The sequence below is a fragment of the Bactrocera neohumeralis genome, chromosome 5, assembly GCF_024586455.1.
Source record: "Bactrocera neohumeralis isolate Rockhampton chromosome 5, APGP_CSIRO_Bneo_wtdbg2-racon-allhic-juicebox.fasta_v2, whole genome shotgun sequence".
Lineage (NCBI taxonomy): Eukaryota > Metazoa > Arthropoda > Insecta > Diptera > Tephritidae > Bactrocera > Bactrocera neohumeralis.
Window position 1 is genome coordinate 29,720,461 of NC_065922.1, and position 14,952 is coordinate 29,735,412.

General features: G+C 33.0%; 1 long non-coding RNA gene across 1 annotated transcript in view; it reads left to right on the plus strand.

The window, feature by feature from the left end:
* Positions 1–2,105: 2,105 nt before the first annotated feature.
* The window catches only part of LOC126758889 (uncharacterized), a 156,734-nt gene continuing 143,887 nt past the window's right edge, over positions 2,106–14,952 (plus strand). The window contains exons 1-2 of the long non-coding RNA XR_007666909.1: positions 2,106–2,302; positions 2,357–2,427. This is a non-coding gene — a long non-coding RNA (uncharacterized LOC126758889). The remainder of the gene's footprint in view (positions 2,303–2,356; positions 2,428–14,952) is intronic.

Genomic DNA, 14,952 nt, shown 5'->3' on the forward strand with positions numbered 1-14,952 from the left:
AGTTAAAATTTAATTATGATAATTTGTAAATGTTTAAACCGAAACTCTCCAGGAACATTGAATAAGAGAAATATTGAAATGTGAAAAATTATATTTTCGATATTTTTAAGCAGAAAAATTTAGATAATTTTTAAAATTTAAATTTAGATTCAAAACTTATGTTTAAAAAATTAAATTTTCAATTTTTATTTTGAATTTTCAGTTATAAATAAATTTTTCACTTGGATTTTTCAAATTAAAAACTAAAATTTTAATGCTAGAATCGTTTTTGAAATTGATAAAATATAAATCATTTGAATGTAATTGTAATTTCAAAGATTTTTTTTTTTTCAATTTTTAAATACAAGATTGGTGTTAAGTTGTTTTTCAATACAGAATTTTGTTCCAATAGGGTAGTTGGAATTAAAAATTAATTTTGAACCTTTCAATCCCGTGTTTGGACTTAGAGATTTTAGAATTACTTTAAGTTAAAGGAATATTTAAGTAGTTCACTGAATCACCATGTCATACGAATATATGTATATAAGCAAAAAAAAAACAAAAGAATAACCTCTCTCTTGTGGCAATTACTCGTTACTCTTCGTATAGCAGTTAGTTTCGTATTTCCACATGCGTCGTGGCCTTGCTGTCTGAGCTGCAACGTCTTCAAGACTTCCTGTAAACTTACTTTCCAATTTCGAAATATACATAACTACTCTCTTATAAAACATCAGTTGCGTCTGAGAAATTCGGGACAGAGAGAGAGAATAGCGTACGATATTTACGTTCCAAAAGATATTTATTAATCACTGTAGCATACTTTTGAGCTGATCGTATTCTTCCGGGAAGTCTTATTCCAATATTTCCAAACTGCAGGTGAACGTTTATCTTTATATCCGTGAACGGTCATCCAATTTCCTCATTACGCTGTGAGTGGTCGACCGGTTAAGTTGTCTTTGCGCTGACTCAAGTTTTGGTTTGGATCATTATTAGTCCATTTAAAACAAGTGCAACTCATAAAAGTTAAAAGTGTTTAGAATAAATGTGTTGATATTGTGCTCATTAGTAAATATTTTACTCTCACAAAAATTCAGAGTGCGTAAGATTTTTATATTTCCATAAATTCTTTGTTTGCATATGCAAAACTAAATGTTTCAATACAAAATGGTCGTTTTTCGGTGTCTTAATTGTGCATTTACTGGCATGAATTGTGAAAATTTTTTTTAACACTAAAGCAACGAGCGCAATACTCGCTACTCAAGCTCTAGCTGACATTTGAAGAGAGTGAGCGATTGAGCGTGAGCAAGTTAGTGAAATTAGTAACCAAATTATTGTGAGAAGCAGGGTGAGTCAAATAAAAAAATTAATATTAATTTTGAGTAATTTTTAGTTTTTATTTTTGCAAAAGTTGTATGAGCGTAAATATGCTTACCTACATACATACATATATAAAAACTTGCACTTTAAAAATACACATTTATAATGATTTGTATTCATTTAACTGCTTTTATGTTTCAAAAGACAAATAAGAAGGATTATGATATGAAGGCCAAGTATTAAGCGGAAATTCGAGTAATTATTAACTTCGGCTGATTTCGTTGGTTTCAAATTAAATTTATATGTATATTCACATGTCACAGTTCTAAAAAATTTATTTTTTTTTTTAAATATATAGAAAAAGTATATACATATGTATATTTGAGAATTGTCTCAGAAAATCCCGCAAATAATTTGGATGATATGAGCGTATTTGTATGAATTCTTCAACTTAATTTAATCGGCTTCCAAAAAATTAAAAGCGTTGGTAAACTAAATATCTTTATAAAAAATGGGCACGTATTTTCCAAAGCTCAAGCAACCAAATAGTAGAATGGCATTATTACATGAGAAGATATAAACGTGGTTAATTGACTTGTTATTGTAATAAAATTTAGAGAGACAAAATTGAAATAATATTCAAAAAGGATATCAAATAATATTTAAATATATTAATATTATATTATATTATTCATTAAATATATTACAAATAATATCAGGAGTTTCTACCTGCTACCATAATATAATAAAAATATTAATATAACCGTGTTATTCTCTATCCATTTAGGTATTATATCTGGAGTGTCAATAAAATAGAATTCCAAACTAAATTCTTTACTTCTTGCTTTTTGGGCTTGTCAAAGATTTTTCGCCTTTAAATGCATTTATGGCTCGAAAGTAATTGAGCTCGATTGACTTATATGCTTTTTAAAGACTCGGCCGACAATCGATTCTCGGGAAACAAATAATATCTTGCTCTTTATGGATAACACTGATTTTGGCAAAGGTACCCTTGTAATAAAAAAATACAGAATTTATTAAAAACTTTTAATAATTTTAGAATAAATTTTCAACTTTGTTGGATTTTAGCCGACTTTCATCGCATGGCTTGAGGTGCTCAATTACCACCAGGTATGTAATAATTTAAGGAAAAGTAGCTAACAACATAGAGAAAGTTTAAATGTAGATTTACTTAATATTTAATAGCATAAGTGATAGCAACTTCGTACATCCAATTTTTCACTTATCAAACATATGTTAATCTATTTATATATGTGTAAGCACATATCTCAAAAATCTACAGTAAATTAATAGCCCATCGCATGCTGTAATGAGTGTTGCAACGTTTATTTACATAACTGACCAGGTGAACTTTAATGAAATTTATACAATTTCATTTTAATTGCTACATTAATTAAAATTTCACATTACATAAAATCCACACATACATGTAAACCATTCACTCTTGTATAAATATATATGTATATATGTGTATGTGTGCCCTGTTGACATTATTTGCATTTATTCGCTGAGTAGTTGAAAATTTACAAATATGCATTAATGCCATTTTAATTACATTTTTCTTGTAATTTATGGCCAACACATAAATGATGAATGAGTATTGGCTTTTGGGGGCGAACATTTTGCTTACACAACACGGCTGACTATTTAATGTGTTTTTAGTATGAGTTGGGGGGAAAAGTGTGCGATTACATGTACGCGAACAGAAAATGTGAAAATATTGTAATACTAAGCAGTTGACAGTTTGATTCGACAAATTGCCTGTCAAGCAGCGCGCTCCAGCAGATTTTCACGCTCATGCAACTTAACACTTACCGCTCATAAATTTTATTGTACCATCGTGACTATATACATACATATACAGATTTACCTATTAATGCGCTTACATATTTAAATGGGTAAGGGTAGTCCAAGTAAATGCTGCAGAAGGCGCTAAGTAACAGCAGTGTAGGCTCATGCAAATATTAATATTTTATGTGATGAAATGTGGGCAAGAGGGTACTTAGTAGAATTAATTAGAATTACAAAAGTACTTCTACCAAATTTTGTATATTGACAATTTACACAGTATGCTGAAAATTTAAGAATTATGTCTACTTTCAAGGTAGATAAACAGCGTTTTTCTGAGTTGTTTTGAAGTAGCGTTTTATTCAATAAGTAAATAAAAATTATGTACATTTATAGAATACCTTAATGATCAATGATTCATTTTGAAAAATTTGGTATTCCTTGATGCCGTCGACAATATATGGAAGGACCTCCGTGAAAAAGTTTCTGACGGTGAGAAAGATTTTTCTGCCTTAAATTATCCCAAATCCAAGAACAAGAAAATATATAAATACAATAAATGAATTCAGATCGAAGAAAAATTTAAATTTTTGACAAAATGGCGGCTTCTTGGAAACCATAAGTAGTGTTCTATGATGATTACCTGACAATATCTGTTAAATTTACGAAGTTTATGTAAAAATTTTAACTTCATCAGTCAAACTTTTCTGAAGAAATTGTCTTCACCGACTCTGAAAACTGTTTTTCTCAAAAAATTATGTTTGGGAGCCATTCTTCTTCTTCTTTATTGGCGAAGACACCGCTTACACGGTTATAGCCAGGTTTACAACAGCGCGTCAGCCATACTTCCTTTGGGAGCCCTTCACACTAAGTTAAAAATTTCTTTCAAATACGTTCATAACTATTTGTCGGATCAACTTCAAAAAAATAATTCAAAATTCGATTTTATGAAATTCAAATGTGGTTTTAACCCCTTAACGTGTCTGATCATAAGATAATAGATTAAACTCCGATTTTCTATTTATCTCGAGGTCGCTGTTGTAACCGAAAAACCGCCAAAGACATTTTCTCAATTTTCCTCTGTACAAAGTCATAAACATGCTTCTGTAGAACTTCCGGTAACGAAAATGTCGTTTTCAGTAATTTTTTCTAAGCCAGTAACATGCTCTAAATTTTGACCCTCTCTGAGGATGTATTGACTTTTCGACGATTAAGTACTATATAATGGTCTCCGAGCAAAGTCTTTATACCCTGAACAGGGTATATTAAGTTTGTCACGAAGTTTGTAACACCCAGAAGGAATCGTCGGAGACCCTATATAGTTTATATATAAATGATTAGTATGTCGAGCTGAGTCGATTTAGTCATGTCCGTCTGTCTGTCTGTATATATACGAACTAGTCCCTCAGTTTTTAAGATGTCGTTTTGAAATTTTGCAAACGTCATTTTCTCTTCAAGAAGCTGCTCATTTGTCGGAACGGCCGATATCGGACCACTATAACATATAGCTGCCATACAAACTGAACGATCGGAATCAAATGCTTGTATGGAAAACTTTCACATTTGACAAGATATAGTCATGAAATTTGGTATATATTATTTTCTAAGGCAACAATGTAATCTCCGAAGAAATTGTTCAGATCGGTTAACTATAGCATATAGCTTCCATACAAACTGAACACATAGTTACTAACAGAAATGCACCTGTGAAAGGTATTTAGCTTCGGTGCAACCGAAGTTAATGTTTTTTCTTGTTTTAACTTAACTATTTTATTAATACTGTTCAACTGTAGTTTTGACCAAACTCTAAATGGAGCATTTTTTTTATATATTTGTTTAAAAAAGTTTTTCGCCGAATAGAAAAATCGCCTTAATGTTCAAATGTACAAGAAGTTTTATCATTTTTTATCTCCAATAAAAGCTCTAACTAAGTGGAAAATATCTTTGAGGACTTTGTATGGCTCCTCACAGGGCACCTACCTTAAAGTTCTGCCTTCAGAAAATGAGAAAAATGGGGTCGGCGGTATGCAGAGCACGCCCGGAGGATGATGAGGCACTGGAACATTATCTAGGCGAATGTTTAACCTTCAGCCGTATGTGACGGGCATATTCCACGGCTCCCAATGATCCAACTTAAGAGACATTGAGCAACTGAGGTGGAAAATAATCAGGTCAAATCCTCTTAGTTGTTGGTTAAGGCTTAATTTGGTAACCAACCGCGATTAAAATGAACCTAATGAAGATCGAAATGCAGATGATTGCGATCTGACGCTCACGTGCCTGGCTTTGCAATCAACCAACTAACCAAGGGGAAAGAGAGTTTTTTAAATAACACTGCATCTTGAAATTTTCGCTGATCTAAATAATTTGTGTTCGTAATATCTGGCGGTGATCTTTAACCCTGGATGTGCTTTGTTAGTCCATTTGATTAGTAATCATCGTGTTTTGGAGCAAAATACCGAAGCCCGTTCAGGGTTAATAAATTAGAACCCTCAGAGTCTTCAGGTCTATTAAAATGAATTCAAACAAAGTGATTTATTTATATTAGAATATGTAAATAGGTGCTTTTGTGCCCTGAGTTCACATAGGACTAATTTCGGAGCATTTATATTAGCATATAAAGTCGAAATATAAAAGTTTTGTTGTTTTCGTGACTGCGATTTCAAACTGGTTTGCCCAGTTTAGTCGTGGGTTACTCGTAAATGGGTTAAAAAAGTTCAAAAGCTATAGAAATTAGTAATAGAATTCTATAAATGTAGACCATATACAAGTATGTATACCGTTATAATAATTTGTAGTTAAACAATACTCTCAACCGGATGCAAATGTAAATACTGAACTATTTTTCATCTGAAGATTTGCTTTCATGGAATATGCGGCTAGCAGACTATCGCTCTGCAACAGTTGTTCAAACTATTTATTGTCATTCCTTTCCTAGCATGAAAATGCATTTTTTTATACAATTTAAATGGCAATTGTATGCCTCTGTTAAGCGAAATGTCTCTGTGTGTGCTTGTATTTGCATGTAATTTGCTTTCGTTTGGAATTTATCAGGTCAATTGGTTTCACATTTCATGAAAGCACCACTTTCATCTGGCAATTACAAATGTGTGTTATATAATGCACGCATACTAGCGGCCATAAATGAACATTACAAATCACTAAGTGAAACCATAAACGCGAAATGCCACTAACGCACCAACGTGTGGCTTAGCTGCTGATCAATTGACTGCCTAACCAGCGGCACAATTGAGTGATTGATTAGTGTTGTTCCCCATAAATGGTTGACGGAATGCAGGATATTGATTAATTTACTTAAACACACTACTGCTGCCCTATTGTTTCTGAAATTAATGAGCGATAAGCGACCAATGATATGTGGACTTCTAATTTGAATTCCATTTGGTAATAATAGCATGCCGCAACAAATGCCTGTTTGTTACAAACTAAATAGCCACAAAATGTTATGGCGACATTAAAATGGATAATTTTGCGTTAGGAGTTGACAACGGATTTCCTGTGGGATTAGATTTCAATATGAATTCATATAATGTTTTAGAATTTTATGCTAAATAGTTTAAAATCTATCTTCCTGATATTTCCAATTCTCTACATATGTATGTCGAATTAAACCCCTTTTGGAACTATAAAAAGCTTGCTGAAAAATTTCATTATCCGACACAGCGCCTTGAGTCTATGGAAACTCGCCGTATTTTTTTTTCAATATAGTACCAAGTCAATTTTATCTGATGCTCTTTCGATCTTTTCATTGGGTGTGTTAGTTTACGTGACGGGTCCCAAACCCAGTCCACAACCCTGGGGAGGGATGATTCGCCTTCTCACTTTAGCTCAAACAGATGTTTTTTGGAAGATACTTAGGTTTCCAAACTCCACGTATACTAGTGCACCAAATAAGCGGGAGACAATGAAAAATTGTCTAAAATTATTTAAAAATTTTGCATTTCTGATATGATTTTGAGAAATTGTGATCATAATTATAGAATTTTCATGACAGGCAAAGTTTTGGTTTTTGATAGCCTTTATTGACAGTTTTTGGTTTTTCTCATTTTTGGTATTTTATTCGTTAGTTTGTTTTAAAGTGTCATATTGATAAATTCATGTGTTGTCAGTGGTAATGCTTTTGATGAATGTAGTGTCCTCAGCTGAGTTATCAATCACCTTTTTTTTTGCAAAAGATTGACATGCTTTATTCTGGAAACATTAACCAGAATGTGTAGAGCCGATCCAATGAAAAATGTTCAGATGCTCTGTTATCACAGAGCATGTAGAAAAATTTCGATGACTTCAGGACTTTCACTGCAAACTTTGTGGAACTAAAATAATTGTGTTCTTGATAAAGTAAGGTCCTCAAAACACTTCTGCAACATTTGTAATATAGAGATAAAACTTCACACAATTATAAAAAATGGTTATCCAATCTGAGGAAAGCTAGTAAGAAAGGGCACAATTCCGGTGAAATAAACATCTTTTCAAAGCTTAATTTAATATATGGGATATATGAGGAAAAAATTGAGATATATTAATGAAATAAGTTGCGTACACATATCTTGACAAATAGGGGTTATCGAGCCATTGCCACGCCCACAAACCGCCAATAAATTAAAATTCAGTGAGAATATGTTTTTGATGGCATCATGCCCTTGTGACAAAAATAAGTAAAATTCGTTCAATACTTCCCTTAGCCCCCATATATTTAATATAAAGATTTTCGAACTTCCGGGTGAATTTGTACCGCATATATCGGCCAATATGTGAGTTATCTCAATGAATACGAAAGAGCGAATTTTACTGATAGTAACTCCAAAAATACTACTATAGCACATAGCTATCAAGTGTTTGTGCGGACAACTTTTTTATTTGAAAATATATCTTCACTAAATTTGACATAGTTTATTACGTGATTGCAGTCCCAGTTGTTCATTTTTCCATTATGATCATTAATTATTTATTTTAAAAGGACATTTATATTTAAGATGAATATATGAAGTAAATAAAGTTTACTAAAGGGAATATATACATAACAAACTTCTACCTTAAATTTATGCCAAGAAAAAAATTTTATAATACAAAATTTATATCTGATTTTGATTTACATATTTACTATATTAACTATTTACGGAATGCCTGAAATGAAATATAGACTTTAAAAGATGTCGCGATAGTCAATTAATATAAAATGTATTTTAATTACTCTCATAAAATTACACTATATATGCTCATTAAGAAACGCTTATAAGAAAATCAATTTTATTAAAATTATCATCGTATTTAAGCCATAAGGTATAAAACAATCACTGCAAAAGCATCGCATTTGACACAAAAAGTAAGTTTTTTACAACATATATATGACCAGTTTTAAAAATTCATATTAAAATAATGTTAATACTTTTAATAGCACTGATAATATTATAATAGAAAAATAGTACATGAATATAAATTTCTAGAGAGTGAATTAAAATAAACGGTCATTTTGAAAAAAAAAATATTTACTATGGTGTCCTACAAATAGGATAGTGGGAAGGAATGGGGTAAAAGATGTCATAGTCAATTAACATAAAATGTATTTTAATTACTCTCATCATTATATTAATATGAATTTTAGCTTTTCTCAGAATCATTGCTGTGCACTAAAAATCAAAAAAAAACTCCAACATCGTTCATATACATACTTCACTGCACTGTAAATACACTGCATTACAAGCAGAGAGTGAGAGAATCATTCGTTACTCCTTCAGTGGCTTTTCATATTGCATTTTCACCTGCGTCATGTACTTTCGTATTGCTGTGCGGCCGACTTTACTGCACAGTGAACATATGCTAAGAGATTAAAATGACTCTTTTCAATATACTACAAGAAGAGAGTATTACAATTTGAAAGCCTTTCAATTGTAATATAAGGAGTTTCCAATATGTATGCTTTACTTCTGGGTACTGGAGAATTTGAGTGGCGAACATATCCTTAAGCAAAAGAAGAGATCACAAGAGAACTTTACTTTTATAGTAATGTTACTATTTTAATGTAGTTGTTTTTGATTTTGGTAAAATTATCTCAGGCTTTCCAAAATTTAAAATGAGCTTTAAAGCCGTCAACGATCGTCAAATTTGCTCAGTCCAGAGCGTGTAGTCATTCGGTTAAGTGGCGTCGGTGTTAAAAAGTTCCGATCGGTGCGTTTTATATAAATTTTTGCAACGAGAGTGATTTTATTTTTGATAAATATTAATATATGTATATATATAAATATGTATATTGTAAAAGTTTATGTATATACTTTTAAATTTTTTGTGTGAACTTAACTAAATAAATTCTGTAAACATGTCATGATTGTATAAATGATTGGACAATTCATACTTACAAAATGGCGGTCTGCCGGTGCTAAAATGGTGCATGTTGCAGCATGAATTGTGCAAAGTTTTGTCAGCGATGAAGTAGCGAGTGCGCTCACTCAGTTAGCTGCTGTTTGAAGTTTGAAGTGATTGAGTGAAGAGAAAGTAGAAGTTCTTGTGAGAATATGAGCTATTAGTTCAACTGTTGTCAAAGCTCGGGTGAGTCAACTTCTGTTTTTGCTTTAAGCAATTTCTATTATTTAGTATGTGTGTACATATACATATAATCTATGTACTTAGATATATTAACCACATACTAGGATTTGCAAATATAGATAGAATCGGGTTGATACTACTGCAACTCCCATATACTACGTATAATGAGTTTAATTTTTGTAACAAACCTTATGTCGAATATTTCCAACTAAAAGGAAGGAATATACAATTAGTTGGTAGCACTGCTTCGAAAAATTAAACGCAGAGACTTGAGGATAGCTTTAATTCAACACGTAGGACTTGAACATAAATATGAAAAATATAATACGGGGTCTCTGCGAGTATTCTTGAAATTTTTCCGAACATTTGATTAAACCTCATATTTTAATAAAATTGTAGAAAACCTGATTTATGAGCCAACCGAAACTTACATATTTTATTTAAGTTATATAAGAAATAGAAAGAAATATGTACAAATTTAGGGATAGAGATAACCGTATATCTCTTTAGCCGGCTTGAAACTCACACAAATATTTTACTTTAAAGCAAGTTCGCTTTTTATGTTCTTGTAAGACATTTATTGACTTCTATCCGCTGACTACTAATTTATTTAAAGCCAAATATATCTGCACAAACTCTCCCACAGATACTTAAGGATACATACATACGTACTTGCAGGGCTGTATGTGCATAAGCAAATATAGGTGAAGTATCATTTATGCCCGAGCTGTTAGTCAAACCATTTTGTGTGAAAATAGCCCGCAAAGCAGCTTTGCGTAAGTTTTACCACAACAAAAGCAACAATACGCTGTAGATGTAGTGTCAACACACACACACACACATAAAAATGTAGATTGAGGGGCATACACCAATAAGATGCATAATGGCGCCTGCCAAGGCAACTGTCTCCGCCGCGGCACGCGAGCGCACTGCAGTCTTCTGCCATAATTTTGAACCAATAATGAAAACTGAAACTGGAAATTTATTTTTAATCGGTTTAAAATACCCGCACACTTGGACAGCCACCAGCTCCAGCGCGGCAGCGCCACAGCGAGCTCTTTACAACAGATGCATATGCAAGTGCCCACTCAAACGCTGGCTTCTTGCGCTGGCAAACTCACTTGCGAACTTTGGCAGACGTCGCCGCCACCGTCGCCAAAGCAGTTCTTAAAGTTGCCACAAAAGAGCGCTAGCATCTACGCTGTTAAAAGTTTTCAGCCGCTTTGGCGGTCTGCCGACGCTAAAAGAGTGTCGAGTTTGGAAATCTCGTTGGCAATATGGGTATCTAGGGGTGTTGTTGTGGAAAAATTTGCCGCTCCAAGCCACCAAAAATTTCGCCTTCATTTAGGTTTTTAATTCATCTACGAAATGAGGGAAAATTAAGACAACGCTGGAGGGATATAAATGAGCGATTACGCTAACGGAGAGTGGAAGGAAGCAGGAAGAGTGCGATGGAAGGAGGTAGAACGCGCGGTAGTGAGAAAAGTGTGCTAAGGACGTGTGAGGTTATGGGTGCCGCCACCGGTCTGCTAAGTATGCTCGTTGGTAAACATAAAATTGGGGGCAGAAATTTCTCAGCGCGTCGCTGCAGCAAAGTTAAACTATTCATAGCGAAAGTTGTGCCGGCGGTCGGCACGTTGGTCGAACGCCAGGCAACGCCTTTTTCTTCTTCTGCTCCTTCTGCTTGCACATGCACTTGCTGCTTGCCGCTTTCTTCTTGGCACTACAAAACTCATTTGGCCGGATTGCAAGGATATCGCCGCTGACTTGGTGTTGCATGTGTAGAAAACTTATGGCATATTTGTGTTGCTATATGTGTATATGTATGTGTATAAGACACATGTAGCTGTGTGTGTGTGTGCATGTGCTAGTTGTTTACATTACACTTTACTGTTCTAGCAGCTGCAATGAAAATCCGATCAGCTACTCAAAAAAGTTTTCTCATTACAAAATCGCTTACGCTGTCTTTCGAGCTGCGAAGTGGGTATCTGATATTGGTTGGAATAGAATTAATTATTTCGTTGCTGCTTTCTGATATAGCCTGTCTAGTGGATAAAGCTTTATATTCGTAAAAGTGGCACTTATAGAACGTCTAATTAATTTGAAGAGTGGCAAAGCGCTTTGTTAGGGATTCTCAAGTTTTGCATTTTTTTATGTTTTTAATTTTGAGTTGTTAATTTATGGCTGCCGGAAATTTTTTCGTTAAAAAGATTCTTTTATTTAACGAAGGCTTCCTGAGACTTTTCCTAACAGATTTTCATTAATTCCAATAGGTCTGCATATCCTAAGCACTACTTGTGTCAAACACTCGCCACAAAAAGGGTTATGTTCCAGATGGCTCCTATCTTCTGACCGTCGTTACATTAAGTCTTCAAAACTGAAGATCAAATTTAATAGGTCTTCCGATAATAATAGAGACAGAAGGGTGTAACTATTTAAATTTATATATCCAAATTGAAGTCTAGTATTATTTTGCCAAGATCAAGATCTGAATACTAATTCTCACTGAAAACTTTTAAATCTTATAAAACGAAATTAAACAACATTTTCTTTAAATATAGTAAAGAATCTTAGCTTCTTTCCTACTCCAAGTATTTGTTTTTGTTTAAAACCCTCGAGTAACACCGAGACGAGATTCTCACCAAAAAAGAAGAAAATTAATGACTAAGTATTTATCTCAAGCACACCTTCCTCGAACTTAGATAATTGTATTTCCTACGCTTAGAATCAGTCTATTTATCGGAATAATTTCTTTGCGGTAAAACATGGCGCCGTCGGCTGAAACCAGTAACCGGTAAGACTGTCGATTATTCCATTGATTTTCACTGGCTGTTATTTTGCTTCGTGTTTAAAATATCAATATCAAAAGCAAACTCTTTGACTCAATTGAACAAACATGTAATGTAAATTCAAACCAAAAGAGCTATATTTAATATAGTGGAAATAACAAGAAAGAATTAACCAGAAAATTGAAAATAATTATATTAAGGAAATGGTGTTTAGACCAAGGCAGAGAACATACAAATTAAGCATTTAGGCACATAATAAGTAGTTAAGAAAACTTGTCCAATTTATTTCATTAAAATGTCACAAATTTTGACGAACGAAACTTTTTAACACTTTGTTAGCGGAGATATGAAGGAGATCTAAAATTCGGATTTTTACTATAAAACTTGCTTATTTATGTATTTGGAACTAAAATAGCAAGTTAAGATATTTTCGGAGATCTGGAAGTATATTTAAAATATATGGTACTTATGAGTGAGCATTAAATTGTTAAAATTTCAAACAAAACCGTACATTTTTAGTTTTATATGATAAGACGATTTATTAATATTTTGAAGCGGTAGGTACTAGCTCATTCCATGGTATTTTGAAAAATAGTTCTTTTTATCATTACAACATAAATAAACTCAACAATGAGTACATTTGCAGTAAGGTTTAGATTGGATTTTATTCAAACTATAAAATTCACACCATTGTATGTTAACGAAAACTGGCCAATCATCTCTTGGAATAACCGCCTGGAGAACTATCGTCGCCTTTAGATTGCAAGCTTTTCCGTTTCAAGTTGACATCTTTTTGGGTCATCAACCCTAATTGTAATAGATCTCCTGAATTGTAGAAGCGTACATTTCTCAAACGATTGACAGTAAATCACATAGCTATTGACGAACGCAATTTCTAGCAGCGCAAATTCGTTGCCACCACTTTATAGATTTCCTGTCAAGGCCATAACCATTCGCAGTTGATGGACTTGAACAACTCGAGCCATAAAATAATCATAGTCAATCCCTTTTTGATCTCTTCTTGGAACGGTCGCAGATTCTAACCCAAAGAAATTGGATGCCAAACATATCGCATTTTTATCCAATCACTGTGTGAAAATTACGCCCGTAAGGGATAATCTAAAATCACTAACTCGTCTTTCGGTTGGCATGAAAAGTAGTACAAGCCAAAACTTTTCCGTTTTTAGTTTGCCAGATGATGAACTGATGTGAAGTAGTTATAAGACAAAAAACATTTTCTTTTTCCGCATTCTTCAGTCATTAATAATACAATTCTTTTTTCAAGACTAAAACCTGTGTACTTGTCTTCCAATTTTTCCTCCTTGCCTTGATAGTCAGAGAATTTTTTAAAGTAACCATGTTGGTGAGCCAGGTACCTCAATTTATACCCACTTTTAATGGGCTTTATTGGGAAATATCGTTCCACAAAATTTAGTCCTTTAAATAGTATCATCGACTCATCCACTGAAAGTTTATGAGTTCCATTGCATACTTGTCCAAAAAATTTGTTTAACCCATCTATCATAGGTCGAAATTTGCAAAGTATATCCTGATTATTTTTCGGTGAGTTACTCAAAATTTCGGCAAAACTATTGCGAATAATATTCTTACTAATAATTTGCAAGTACAAATCTTCATTTGAACTCCAATAATCCTTTCAACGTAGAAGTTCGTGGTAGCCTATAAAAATTCTTCAAATTTAAAACTTTGTGCTTTTGGGCAGCATTGTAAATGATTCAAAAAATACCGCAACTGGTCTTTCAGGTACGGAGAATTCGGAGGTACTTATTTAATGTTGTTTAAGCTTTCAGTGGCAATTAGGCTAAGTATTATTGCGTGAACTGTTGTTAGTGGCCATGAAGTCGTTTATTTTCTCAATTTCAATTTCTTCATTGTTTTAACTACCATCTGCAATACTGGTCTCCTCCTCGTTTTCGTCTTGTAATATATCCTCCAAATAATGTTCCAGTATTGCCGTCATCAGAAGTAATAGATTCAAGAATTTCTAAAATCGGTGTCAAGACATTTGGAACGAATTCCTGTCATTGTGCTATAATTTTTACCATAATCAACATACTATACATACTATATATTGATGGATATATACGTCCCCCTGGAAGCTAGGTGACATATTGACCCTAATTTATCCATTTATGACATCAAGATATATTATTATCAGAAAATGATACTCCCTGATTTTCATTAACACAATCACATTTGACCGATACTGTGACATATACTATGGTGTATGTAGATTCAACCTGAACTTTGAAAATCTTTATATTAAGTAAATGAGGGCTATGGGTAGCATTGACTCGATTTTACTCCTTCTCAGCCCCAGAACAAATTTTACCAAAAAATAATGTTCTCGAAATGTCATTGTTTCATCTCACAGATTTATTGGTAAAAAGTCAGCCACAGACTTTCAGGTTTTAATATATTTAGTTATCTGGAGTCTTGATAAATTATGTTCCAATTTCAGTAATTTTTAGACGTG